We start from the raw sequence: 13,025 nt of genomic DNA, 5'->3' as shown, positions 1-13,025 counted from the left end.
ATTAGTTGAAATTTTTAAAACACTACTTCATACTTTATAAATAATATTTATTTTCTTCTACTGAAATTCATCCACACTTAATGCTCTCATTATTAATAATTATATGAAAACTATTTTTACAGTTACTAAAATGTAAGAAAGAAAGTAAAAATACTTGATGCTTTGCAGTTCTTAAAATTACTAATCAAAGGTAAGTTTTAATTATTTAAATTTGATTTATAATAATAACAAATAATGTATATAATAATATATAATCAAATATATGAAACATTGATGGTATTTATTGAGAAACAGATTGCAGATACTTGATGTACAGTGGTAAGCAGTGGCTTTTGAACTCTGTTATAAAAAAAAAAAAAAAAAAAAAAAAAAAATCATATTTCTGCTGTATCTTACAATGCAGGAACACCATTTACATAGTTTGGCTTTTTAAGAATTGCCCTTAAATTTCTGTCTTTTTTTTTTAAGTTTCAAACTTTTAAAGAAGAAGAAAGTTCTTTTGTTCAGTACTTCAAAACAACCTACAAAAAAAGACCAGAAAAGTGAGCCTACTGCTATAGAAAAGGATTAGGAATAAATACAAATATGAAATTAGAAAGGTGGCACTGCCAGATAAAGAAAGTGGAGGAATTGTAATGAAAAGATTAGATAAATCAATCGCAGTTATTACGAATGCCATCACTAAGAAAATCCTGGCAAGAGTTATATCAATAGAAAGAGGCAAGCTGACACATAAAATGATTTCAATTTGAAAGAGACATGCCAGCAGCATAGAAATGAACGATATTTATAGTTCTATTCAATTAAATGAAAATGCATTTATTATTACGAAAACAATTGGAGAATCAATTTTTATTTAAAATGTAGAAAAAATTGATGCTACAGAATGCTGCCCAACAAAATGTGACCAATGCAATGTGTGCATACACTCTATGTCTTGCACCTGCATTGATTATTCAATAAAATTTTTAATTTGCAAACATATTCATTATATTTGTCAAAAATTAGAAACGAATGATAACTCACAACAAAATGTAGATAACATTGAAGACAATTATACATATCAATGAAAGAAAAAAGAAAAGCAAGTTTGTGAAAAAAATGCAATAGTTACAACTCTTCAAATCACTGAAGACCTAAATATTAGGAAAAACCGAATGATTCAACATTTAAAAGAACTGCAGTCAATAATATTAGAATGGGACACATTACATCCTCTTCCAAATGTGGAAGAAAAAATCAAAGCCATAAAAGCAAGTTTTCAGGTAGCCACGGCTTCGACTAGTAGTTCTCATAAAAAAAAGGAAATATTATAAGTATCCAAAGCTCCACCAAACAAATATATTAGCAAACAAAGAAAATTTATAGCAAAGAAGAAAAAATCAAAACAAAATCATCAATACCAATTTTTTAAACTATTTATTGTATTTAAGTTAAATGTTATTTTAAATTATATTAAAAATATTAGTCCTTGAGAGGCTTTAATAGAAATTTTGGAAAATGTATATTTCTGTATAAATGTGTGTATTTTTTCTTTTTTATTTACATATAAATAAAGTATTTCAATTTTTTTTTTGAAATTTTTATAAATTTACAAGGACTGCCTAGTTATTAATTTAATTTAATTTCAATTTTTCTTCATTTCATTTAAAGGAGTGCAAAATAATAATAATAAAAAAAAAACATGTTGACATAGATTTAAGTAATTGAATGAAAACAAGAGAATAGATATTTGAATAAACAATACAAAAAGCCTTGAGTTTCATTACAATAACAAAAAATGTGATACTTATGAATTAACAGAGAAAGATTGACGATAATACGATTTTTTTTTTTTTTTTTTTTTTTTTTTTTTGTATAAACAGCACATACAAATGCTTGTTTTCTTCTCGTAATTTATCGCTTATAGGTTGATGCACTTTGGTGTTACATTTAGAGATTTTTGGCCCTTCCGTCGTTAATTACTATCAAAATATACTTAAAAGGGGAAAGTATTGAGTAATTCCTTAAAACATGAAAAATCAATGAATAACATAATTCTTGTATGAAAACCCATATGATATTTTAAAAAAATAACATCTTAATGGCAGTTTTTAATGACTGAATAAAAAAATTTTTAAAAGCGATTGAGTTAAATGGTTTGAGTCCTAGTCCAACAACAATATATATAAATATATACATCTTCAAAGGTAAGGGGGGGGGAATCTTCGTAAATTACTCGTAACCTCAAAAGAAATTTAATCCACAATTAGAATATCTGTAAATAACATTTAAATCACAGAAAGAGCGCCTTTAAATGGTATTTAATCAGTAGGTAATGTACCTGCAATATATATTTTCATTCAATCGTAGTAAATTATTAGTAATATAAAATTTAATTCACTACTTAAATTTTAATTAGTTTTTAATTTTAAAATTGTGTTGGAAACATTCACTAGAGTATTCTGATACAGATAAAAATGAGCTGGTAGATCAAATTGTAAATTAATTTATAATTTTGAGTAGCGTTTACTTGATAAAGTGATGGAAAATACTCGTTTTCGTTTTCGGATGCAGTATTTCTATAAAAAATTACATAACTTGAATTCTATTATTCATAAAAAAAATTAAGAAAACACAGATGTGGAGATCCACATAAATAAGGCTTTAAAACAAAACAATAAAAAACTCAATCTTTAAAAAAAAAAACAAAAAAAAACGCGATCTGCTTTTTCAATGAAGTAAGATTCCTTCAACCCTAGATTATGCTTTAACGCTTATCCAACAACATAGCTGCGGACGAAAGCAGCAACACGGTTGCGTATGATAACCGGACTTACCTACGAATAAAATAGATTCGCCCATCCAATCCACAACCGTGTTGAGCTTTAGCCGCTAGTCCCTTATCCCTATTAGAGATGGGAAATGTCGTTCAGTTGAAAAATTCGATTCAAATTCGTTCGTTCACAATTTTGACAGTTCGTTTCCAGTCATTCGCGAACGAACGAAACTGGTATTTTTCGATTCCTTTGAGTATAGATGGTAGCCATAATTGTAGAAAAAATGTGACAAGACGCTTACGCAATTATTTTTCTACATTCTCGGAAGTTCTTTGTGTGTGTAGGCGAAGCTGTACAAGGAGACGAATATATATTAATACCCTCTGACCAATCCCTCCCACGTCCGTATTTTCTTTTTGGGTTACTGTGCGAAAGCGAATTTGTGATCTTGATTGCTTTTCAATTAATTAGTTGCTTTTGATGCGTACGAAAAGTTTTTCCTTTTGTAGGCCAGGAAAAATCTTTTATTAATAAAAACCTAAATTTTTACTCAATAAATAATTTATTTTTCACAGTGGCATTGCTTGATTATAAATTTCAAGACAGATTTTTAGGGTGAGGCTCGTAAAAAATTGAATAGATACTGAATAACGATTTCTAATACCACTAATTGTCTTTAAAATATATTATAATTTAAAAGGAACTTAGAAATAATTTCGTGTTTATCTACATTTTTATTTAACTCTGCTAAGAAAAGACTTGGCTATAGGAATATATAGTTTTATTTTGTGCTATTGTTTTTCTAGCATTGTCTATCTGATTTTTTTTTTTTTTTTTTTTTTTTACATCTTCGAGTATATGATAAGAATAGTACCTGCGTGCCTAATAATTATAACATCTGTGAATAAGATCCTCTTTTAATTCGGCATTTCAGTCACTCTTATGTGCTATTTTTTATGCATAATAAAATATGCATCCTTATAAATATTTTAACATGTTAATGTTTATAGACAATCTATAAATTGTGATACAAAAATGATGCAAAACATTGAAGGCAGACTCCATTCGCAGATAATTGAAGGCAGGAATTGAAGCTAGGAATGGATTTTGCGGAATTTAAACTAAACTAGGGATGACGAATATTTTAAGAGCGGTTATTACGTAACCAATATCAAAAAGTCACAAATACAAGTGATCAATACTTTTCAAAGAGAGGTGTGATTCAAATCCTTGATACGATCTTACTGGTGATGTTTCGATTATAAGTTTTGGATCACGATAGAAAGCAACAATCGATACGATATCACTGAAATTTGCCGGAGCGGTGACATCACTGGAAAGCAACAATCGATACGATCTGTCCAATGGAAGCTCTCGAAAGAAATCTGTGATTGGATTGAAAAGTGAATGGACCGGTTATTGGAATTATCGTATCGTGTCATTGAATTGCATATCACTGAAATTTATCGGAGCGGTGATTTCAACGGAAAGTGCGAGGCTTCACTGGAAAGTGCAAAGTCACCGCTCCACTTTACGGGAGTGACCGATATTCGTATTTGATGATGCACTATTCCATACAGATCATTTTTAATTGCTCGTGACATGATTGACTTTGATTACATGTATTCTGTTTACTGCTGGCGCCATCTATTCGTAGAATATAGGACTAAAGTAAACATTTTAAAGAAATTGCATATATTTTTAACTCACCTTTTCCAGAAAATGGTTCACTCTAATAAATAAATTAAATAAATAGTTTTGAGAAAAAAAAATTTAAGAAATAAGCTGAAACAGATAAATTAATTCAATCACACGTTACTTGAATTAGTAAATTCAGTATTAATTACAATTAATAAATTTTATATTTAAAATTAAGTAATAATTTTTAATTAATAATATGATTGAAATAACAGATATTTGGAACGCATATTTAAAAATAACAATATCAATATTATTTATTATTCAAAAAATCGTGGATTATGCATCTCTAAACTAAACATTTAATGGAATAAAATTAATCAATATTTTTAAATTTTACTCAATAACTTCGGGGCATATTATTCCACAAAATTATTCTATACCACTTTAAAATTCAAATAATATTATAAAACACTATAGTTTTTTTATATCATGACATACTTTATTAAATAATATACCAAAAATTTCATAATTTATAACTAAATTTTGCGTTTTACCAAATTTTACTTATAAATTACTTCATGCCAATTTCATTCATCTAGCTCTTCACTTTTTTGTATTTCTTTTGTATGTAGAAAAAGAGCCAGACATACTTTCGAAAGTGATTTTTATTTATTTATTTATTGGGGGGGATTTGATAAGATATAAAATGAAGAGATGTCTTAAACTCTTTGAAAGTTTTTAAGAAGTACAACTGTCAGAAAATTTAGCAATGCAATTTTTTTTCAAAATTTGGTATGTGAGAAAGTGATAACTACATCATTTTCTTCGTTCTTTTCATGTGTCTTTTGAAAAAAGAAACTTGAAAAATAAACTCCCCGAACTTTTTTGTCTCTCTGTATTTCAGCGTATTCAACAGTAACAACAAAAATTGTCGTTTCCATACAGAAATTATTTACAAACAGATTGAAAACCTTTATACAAATGAAAACCGTTAATAGATATATCCAGTCAGATATTAGAACATTAAATGTCCTCTATAAAATTGAGATGAAATCATCATTTGACACTCTGCGTTTTTCTTTTTCAGTGTGAAATAATAATAATAATAATAATAAATGAACATCTGCTTCTAAGCCTAATTTGATATAATATTTTCATACAAAAAATAGATATCATATCAAAAAAATAATAATCACTCGGAAAAAATTCTGACCTATTTCATTATATCTACTAATTAAATATAGTGCACTTTTTATAGAGAGCATAACTCTTCCTTCTTGATGTGAATGATCCTCTATGAAACTGTAGATCAGAAGAAAGTACGGAATAATTTCTTACTAAATAAAACTTGTGTGCATGCTTAGATAAGTATGCTTTCGGATCCCCCCCCCCAAGAATAGAACAATTTTTTTACATTAATTCCTACATCTTTTTAATTTAGTAGCAAATGTTAAAATAAATTTTTCAAATTACCGAGAAAATACATTCTAATTCTCTTCATTCTGAAGCTTCTTTATTGAAATAAAAAGATTAGGAAAATTATATACGTTACTCATTTGAGAGTAAAAGGCCAATGTTTGAATATTATAATCTAGTTGTAAAGTAAGTTTCCAGATATTTTATTAAAGCGAACGAAAAACCATTTCACTCTCTGTTTGCAGAAAATAAGTAATACATTTTACTAACCATGCTTATAATTTAAGAATAATCAATCGACCTATTTTCTTAAAAATCTCATCTTAAAAATCAAAGAATATGTAAAACTAAAGACAGAACATTTCGATTTAATATATTTTATTATAACACTCTTATATGAAAGATTCGTAAAGCAAATAATAGATTTACAAGCAAAGATAGATTTACGCGCAATTTTTGAGTTCTTTTAAATGACTTTTTTCCTTTAATATCGCATTTTCTGCAAACATTATTTTTACTCTGCAAAAGCAATATATCTGCAAACATATATTCTGAAAATGAATTTTCATGAATATATAAAAGTGCACATATTTCCCCGCCCCAGTTCAATAAATCGCCTTACAATCAAAACACTCTGAAGTCCCTTACTTATAAATAATCAACACCAAAGGCAAAAGGCAAAGCAAAAAGCCTCAATGGAATCAACACCCCTAAGCCCCCTTCAACCCTCTAATTCATTGATGATTAAATAACAGGAAAAAACATAAATTACTGAGAAAAACCTGTCTACCGTGCCGTTTTATCTACCAAGGTTAACTGCCCATCTTTTGCGAGCAACATTGCCAGCCCTCTAACCTCCTCTTCTTTTGCACCTTTCCTGTGAAGTTCGAGAATGGTTGTTGCCACTCATAATAAGCTTTAACATTTCCTATTAATTTTCATTTTAAACTTTGCATTGCATCTTATTCCAACTTGGAATCTGGTAATCCGGGTTTTGATTAAAGTAGAGTATGCTGTGTTAGCTTTAAGGATAAAATTTTGTACGTTAATTCATTTGTAGCGTTATTCATCTTTATGATGTACTAATCATTTGATCAATTTCAGTCTACATCATTTGTAAATACTCTGATCAGTTTCTATCATCATAGTGTAAATAACCTCATGAAATTCTCTGTCTTGTATTGTGCAAAAATAAACTGATCCGAAACGAAAGTAGAGTTCCGAGTCACAACAAACGGCGTCCGCGATAGGACATAGTACTCTGCATTACGTATGAAACGGAAATCATCGAATTTACCAGCTGGATATAATTTGTTCAAGATAATGTAGGTAACTAATGATTTTTGATTTTTTGACTGCTTCTGTGTTATTTATATACGAAGTTCCGTTTTCGTGTAGAATATATTTGTTCAATTGATTTACGTTTATTATTAAGTAAAATGACTCGGGATTCGGAACGAGCAGAGCCTGAGGCTAAAGCAAAGGCTGAAAAAGCAAAATTAGAAACTAAATTACGAAATGAAAGAACTAATCTACGCCTCCATTTTACTATATCGGCAAATGCATTCGATGAAATTCATCAAAAAATCGATAATGAAAAAGATATTCATATTCAGCATAGCAAAGTTATCGAGAAGGCGGAAGCTTAATTTAAGGTTGATGAAGAAATTAAAGAGTTGATTGAATATACTGATGAAGATTATGATGTGATGGAATCTTATAGAGACGAGACAGGTTTACAGAAATAAGAGTATATACGAAAAACATTATAGCCAACATGCTATAAGTAACTCTGTGATTTCAAATAAATGTTCATCTGATAATTTGAAACTACTGAAATTACGTTTGAAGGAATATGATCTCACACCCAGATCATAGGTTGTTTTTTTGGGCGACAATTTTGTGTTATTCATGAAGATGAAAGCATAAGGGAAGAAGAAAAGTTTCAATATTTGTTATCATCACTAAAGTCAAAAACGAAAGCACGCGATATTGTGGAAAGCTACCCACCATCCAAAGATAATTATTTAAAATTTATAGTTCAATTATAGTTCCTATTCGATAAAAAGATTTATTGATAGAAGTTTATATGCGGGATCTTTTAGCATTAGTAAACAACAAATCAAACATCAAGCTAACTTATTTATATGATAAACTTGGTTCGTATTTAAGAGCTTCAGAAACATTGGGTTTGACAACGTCCAATTATGCAGCGATGCTGTACCCTGTTGTGGAATCATGTCTTCCGGCAGGGATCCTGAAGGCTTGGGCTAGATATAGATTCAATAGAGAAGTCAAAGAAGAGGATCCTGTTCTCACAAAGAAAAGGGTTTTGGAAAATCTAATGTCCTTCTTACGTCATGTAGAAAGCGAAAAACATCGTGTTTTAGCAGAATCTTCATTTAGAAGTGGGAGAAAACGAAAGGATTCTCATAAATCAGTTCAGAGAGATGAAGCTACAGCTGATACATTGATTGCAAATACTACCTCAGGAAATTCTGTGACAGTTCTCATCCAAGTCAGGACTGTCAGAAAATATCGAATATGAGGACAGAAAATTACAAGCAGTGCGCAAAAGATGCTGTCTCGTTTGCCTTAAGCCTGGTCATATGGCCAAAAAATGCCACAATAGTGTAAAATGTTTGATTTGTAAAAGAAGGCACTGTGCGTTGCTTTGTCTAGATCTATACAAAGGTGATAATTGTTCCTCAAAGAACAAAGCACCAGATGAAGAGCAGAATTCGGCAGAAATCTTGTTAACAAATCTTTCCTCGGAGCATGAAATATACCTAAAAACAATAAAAGTCAGACTTCGGCAAAAGGGTAAAGAAATTTGTGTCACCATTAATGAATGATGGATTTCATCGCTCGTATATTGAGAAGAGTTTAATGGGGTTAATTCACGGTCACGTGTCAGATACCAAGCAAACCGCTTCTGTTCAATTTTCAACCGTTCTGCGCATGTCGTGATGCTGCCGATAACGTTGACGAAACTATCGTTTAGTAAATATTACGCTAGCCGATCAATTATTAAAAACTTCTAATTTTTTTTAAAAAAATATTATTTTGAATTATTTTCTCCAAATTTTTTTAGTTATATAATTTTATTGGGGGTACTTACGAAGATCTGGATGGTTGCCAAGGGTTATCGCCAAGTAGTAAACAAAGCGAGCGATAGCTCACCGACGTCGGTTACCCATTCGTTTCTGCCTGGGAGTGATATGAACCACCGATCTTCTAGGTGTGAAGCAGTTCGTGTGCATCCGCTTTAGCAAATAGTTCTTAATCTTTTTTTTTTTTTTTTTTTTTTTTTTGGCTCTCGCTGTAATGCGGTTATTAGTTCTTGTACATCCGTTTCAACAAATAGTTCTTAATTTTTTTTTTTTTTTTTTTGCCCTCACTGTAAAGCGGTTTTGTGTCTCCGCTTTAGCATAAAGTTCCATTGAATAATGATATTATTAATGAAAATGAATAATGAAAGTTCCGTTATATGCTAATTAGTAAATTAATTACTTATATAATTAAACTCCTTTTTAAAAAAATAAATTACTCCCTATTGTAATAATAATTAATTTTTTTACTGTCTTTTAAATATTTAGTTGCCTTCTGTTCCTGAAGTTGAATTGAATAATTATTTTCTGTATTATTTTAAAACTTATTTTTTATAACAATTTATATTTTCTCTTTCTTTTCAATTCAATTTTCGGTATGTGTTTACATTATCCCTGTTCCAGTTATATATATGTAATCTTTAAGCTTCCTTTGTTCATTATAATGATATTTTTGTGTGTTTCTTTTTAGAAATTAGGCTGAAATACTCAGATACATGGGGGCAAATCGCCTGAAATTTTCATATAATCAGCAGAAACAAATTGCATTTTTTTTTATCTTTTGATTATGTATTTTTATGATAATAAAAAAAAACATTAATCAGTATTATTAACATTTTCTGCATATTGCTGAAGTTTTTAATAACCAATAACCAACCTTCTTTTAACCAATAAAAAGAAGTATTAAATATAGTCTTTTTTCAGGATTGTCTACAAATAATAGTTTGATTAAATCTGTTGATACAATTTTTTTTGAATCAGAAATTGGTGCCAAGAGTATATATATATATATATATATATATGTGCTTAAAATATTAAGAAAATTCATCTTCTTTTTTTAAAATTAATAATTAGAAAATATTATGAAATATTTTTATTGTTATGTAATTATTATTGACAAGCACAAGCCTTTTTTTAAACACTGGATTTGAACGATTTCCGTCTCATGGTGTTATAAAAGTTCAATGAATCTCCAGAAACAAACTTCTTATTGTTAAATAGCATGGATATTTTGAAAGTTTTTTTTTTTTTTTTCATTTAAGTTATCTTCTTTACAGTCTTTTAATCAATAAATGCAAACGTTTTCTTACAAAGAAAAAAAACCCTCTTAAATAGATCAGAGCCGCTTCAAAGCAGTACAGTTCATTTATAAATAATTTCGTGTAAGACTGAGACGCAAAAGTAAGTTGGAATATGCAAAAACAAACCTATTAGTTTTAAGTTTTAAACTAACAAAAAAAAAAAAAATCGTCTCGTGGAAGTAAAGGAACTTTTCTACAATCTTTAAAGTTTTTGAAATGCAGGGAGATTTCTGATTGAAAGAATTTTTCGAAATAAAATATGAAACTAGCAAATAAGCAACAATAGTATATTCTTCTAAAAAGTTCCAGAAAATTAATTAAGTTAATTCTATGATGAGGTGAGGAATGTAGCGAAAAAAGGTAAGTAATAACGCTAATTTCTTTACTTATTTCGCAAATTTCTGTTTAACTTATTTTCGTTAATGGTCAACATATTTATAAAAATTTTACGGAACGAAAAAATTTCTCCTAATTTTAAAGAGATTTAGAGGCGTTGCATTGATAGTTTTTTAAATCCTTTTTTCTAAGTTTTTTTTTTTTTTTTTTAATAATCTTATATAAGAAAATATTCAATCTCAATTCATAAGACATGTAAAGTATGAAATTGCGCTAGATTAGCTCAATTGATCCACTAGCTATTTCAGTTGAAAATTCTTTCAAAAGAAATTTTTCATAAAATCCATAATTTCCAAATTAATAATAGTAAATGATAGAGAATTTTTATAATATAGAAAATAAATTCCTGTGATAAGAGGGAGAGGAATGATTATCTACACAATTGTTAATTTCTGAAGTAAAGAAAGTTCTTTTGCACTTTTTAATACTTGTAAAACATTAATTAAACAATAAAACTCAAAGAAGCCCTTCTGCTTTATTTCTTTTCTCAAAAGAATACAATGAAAGTCTCTTAATGTGATCGCGGCTAATATTAATAATTGCTATATATTATCAAAATCTTCTGGCTCCGAACTGATGTATTATTATTTACACAAAAATTAGCATTTTGTGCGATCACAACATCGCTTAATGCTATCAGTTTGGAAGTACAGAATTTTACAATCTGTCATTTACAACAAGACATCCACATTCATGGAATTCTTTGCCCTCTTCTAAGAAAGCACATTCTTTTGTCTGGACAAAAACGATTTGAATTGATAGATACAAAATTATTATAGATACAAAAAACTAAACTTTGTCGAGATTGGTCCAACAAATAACAATTTTCAAATGGACGAGGACATTGAAAAAAAAAAACCATTATGAAAGAATTCATGATCATTGGAAATCTGTGGCCTCAAATTAAAATGGCATCATATTCGGATTTTACGCAACGACTAACGCAGTGAGTAAGAATTCAATATACATTCCTTCAAGAAGTTGTACAAGACATTGCTCCAAAACGAAATATTAACGAGAACGATGATCAAATGTGTAACGAAATAAAGAAGTTTCACTGTAAGCGTTTTTAGATATCTTTGGGAACCAAATTCATCTTGTTGTATTCATATTTTCCGTCTGTTGGACAAATCTGCGTATTTTTCTTTAATAATACATAAAAAGTTAAAGCTTACGTTTATCAGACATAATTGAAGCACCCTCTTTGAATTCAACTAAAGATCGAACGTTTTTCGAAGTAACAACAAGTATGAGACAGTACGCATTTGCTATTATTGCCCCTTCTAAATAATTTCCCCAATATTTCCATAAACAACAATGCATAATGTTGAAGAAAGAGGAAACGGAAAAAAAAAAGGCATTTAATTTTATTTTTATATATGTTGGCACTCATCGGAAAGTTTTCTTTGCACTTCTCGAGAAAAGAAAGCGCTTTCTAAGGACCTTTATTAAAATTTAAGCACTTTTAATGTGCTTAAAAATTATTTTCAAATTTAAGCACTTTTAATGACAGCATGCACCCTGTGATCATATTAAGAGGTAGTTACTATGTATCAATATATACTGATTGTCTCATTAATTCAAAGCTGTTTTTAAAGACCTAAAATTCTCAAAGTTTAATTTTGTAAGAATGGTTTTTTATTGGCCATCTAACATTCATTTAATTTAATTAAATCAATAATTTTTTAATAAATAATCTATGTATTTTTATATTATATTTTCACCCTTCATGAAAAAAAAAGTGATAAATTAACTAAATAAGAATTTATCTTAAAACTGTACAGTTTTTTTACAGGAAAAATTTAAACATCATATCAACTAAATGTAATCTGCTTTACTTTGGTATACCTTTCTGGGGCATAAGAGAAAATAAAAAATTCTGGATTGTTTAACAGAAAAAAAGTATAGATAAATAGGAAGAAAATATAGTTTAAAAGAATAAAAATAAATTGACTTGGAAAGTGGTAGGAAAATATATTGTGAGAAAAAATAATATTATAGAGATGAATTTTTTCAGACTTGAATCACCGGGGAAAAAATATTAATAAATGATTTCATCAAGATCACAAGATAATTTTGTTAATGATTTTTGCTACTTTGAAATAAACATTTCATTCCTCTTGAGAAAAATGGAAAAATACACATCAGAGATTTTTTTTCTACTTAGATTTGTTAAATGATCTCATTGGTGTGGTGTGGAAATTCGGGGAGGAGTGACGGCTCGGTTGTCGTCCTCATCACTTAACTATAATTAAAAATTACATCTATCTCAAACCAGCCATCATGATGGACGAATTACAAAATAGGATATTCATTTCATTAAACTAACTATGTAAATGGAAATGTCTCTGGAACAGGATATTACGTTTTCTTCATAATCTAATGGCTTGACAACTTCTACT

The sequence above is a fragment of the Argiope bruennichi genome, chromosome X1 (assembly GCF_947563725.1).
Source record: "Argiope bruennichi chromosome X1, qqArgBrue1.1, whole genome shotgun sequence".
Lineage (NCBI taxonomy): Eukaryota > Metazoa > Arthropoda > Arachnida > Araneae > Araneidae > Argiope > Argiope bruennichi.
This window is presented reverse-complemented; position numbering follows the sequence as displayed.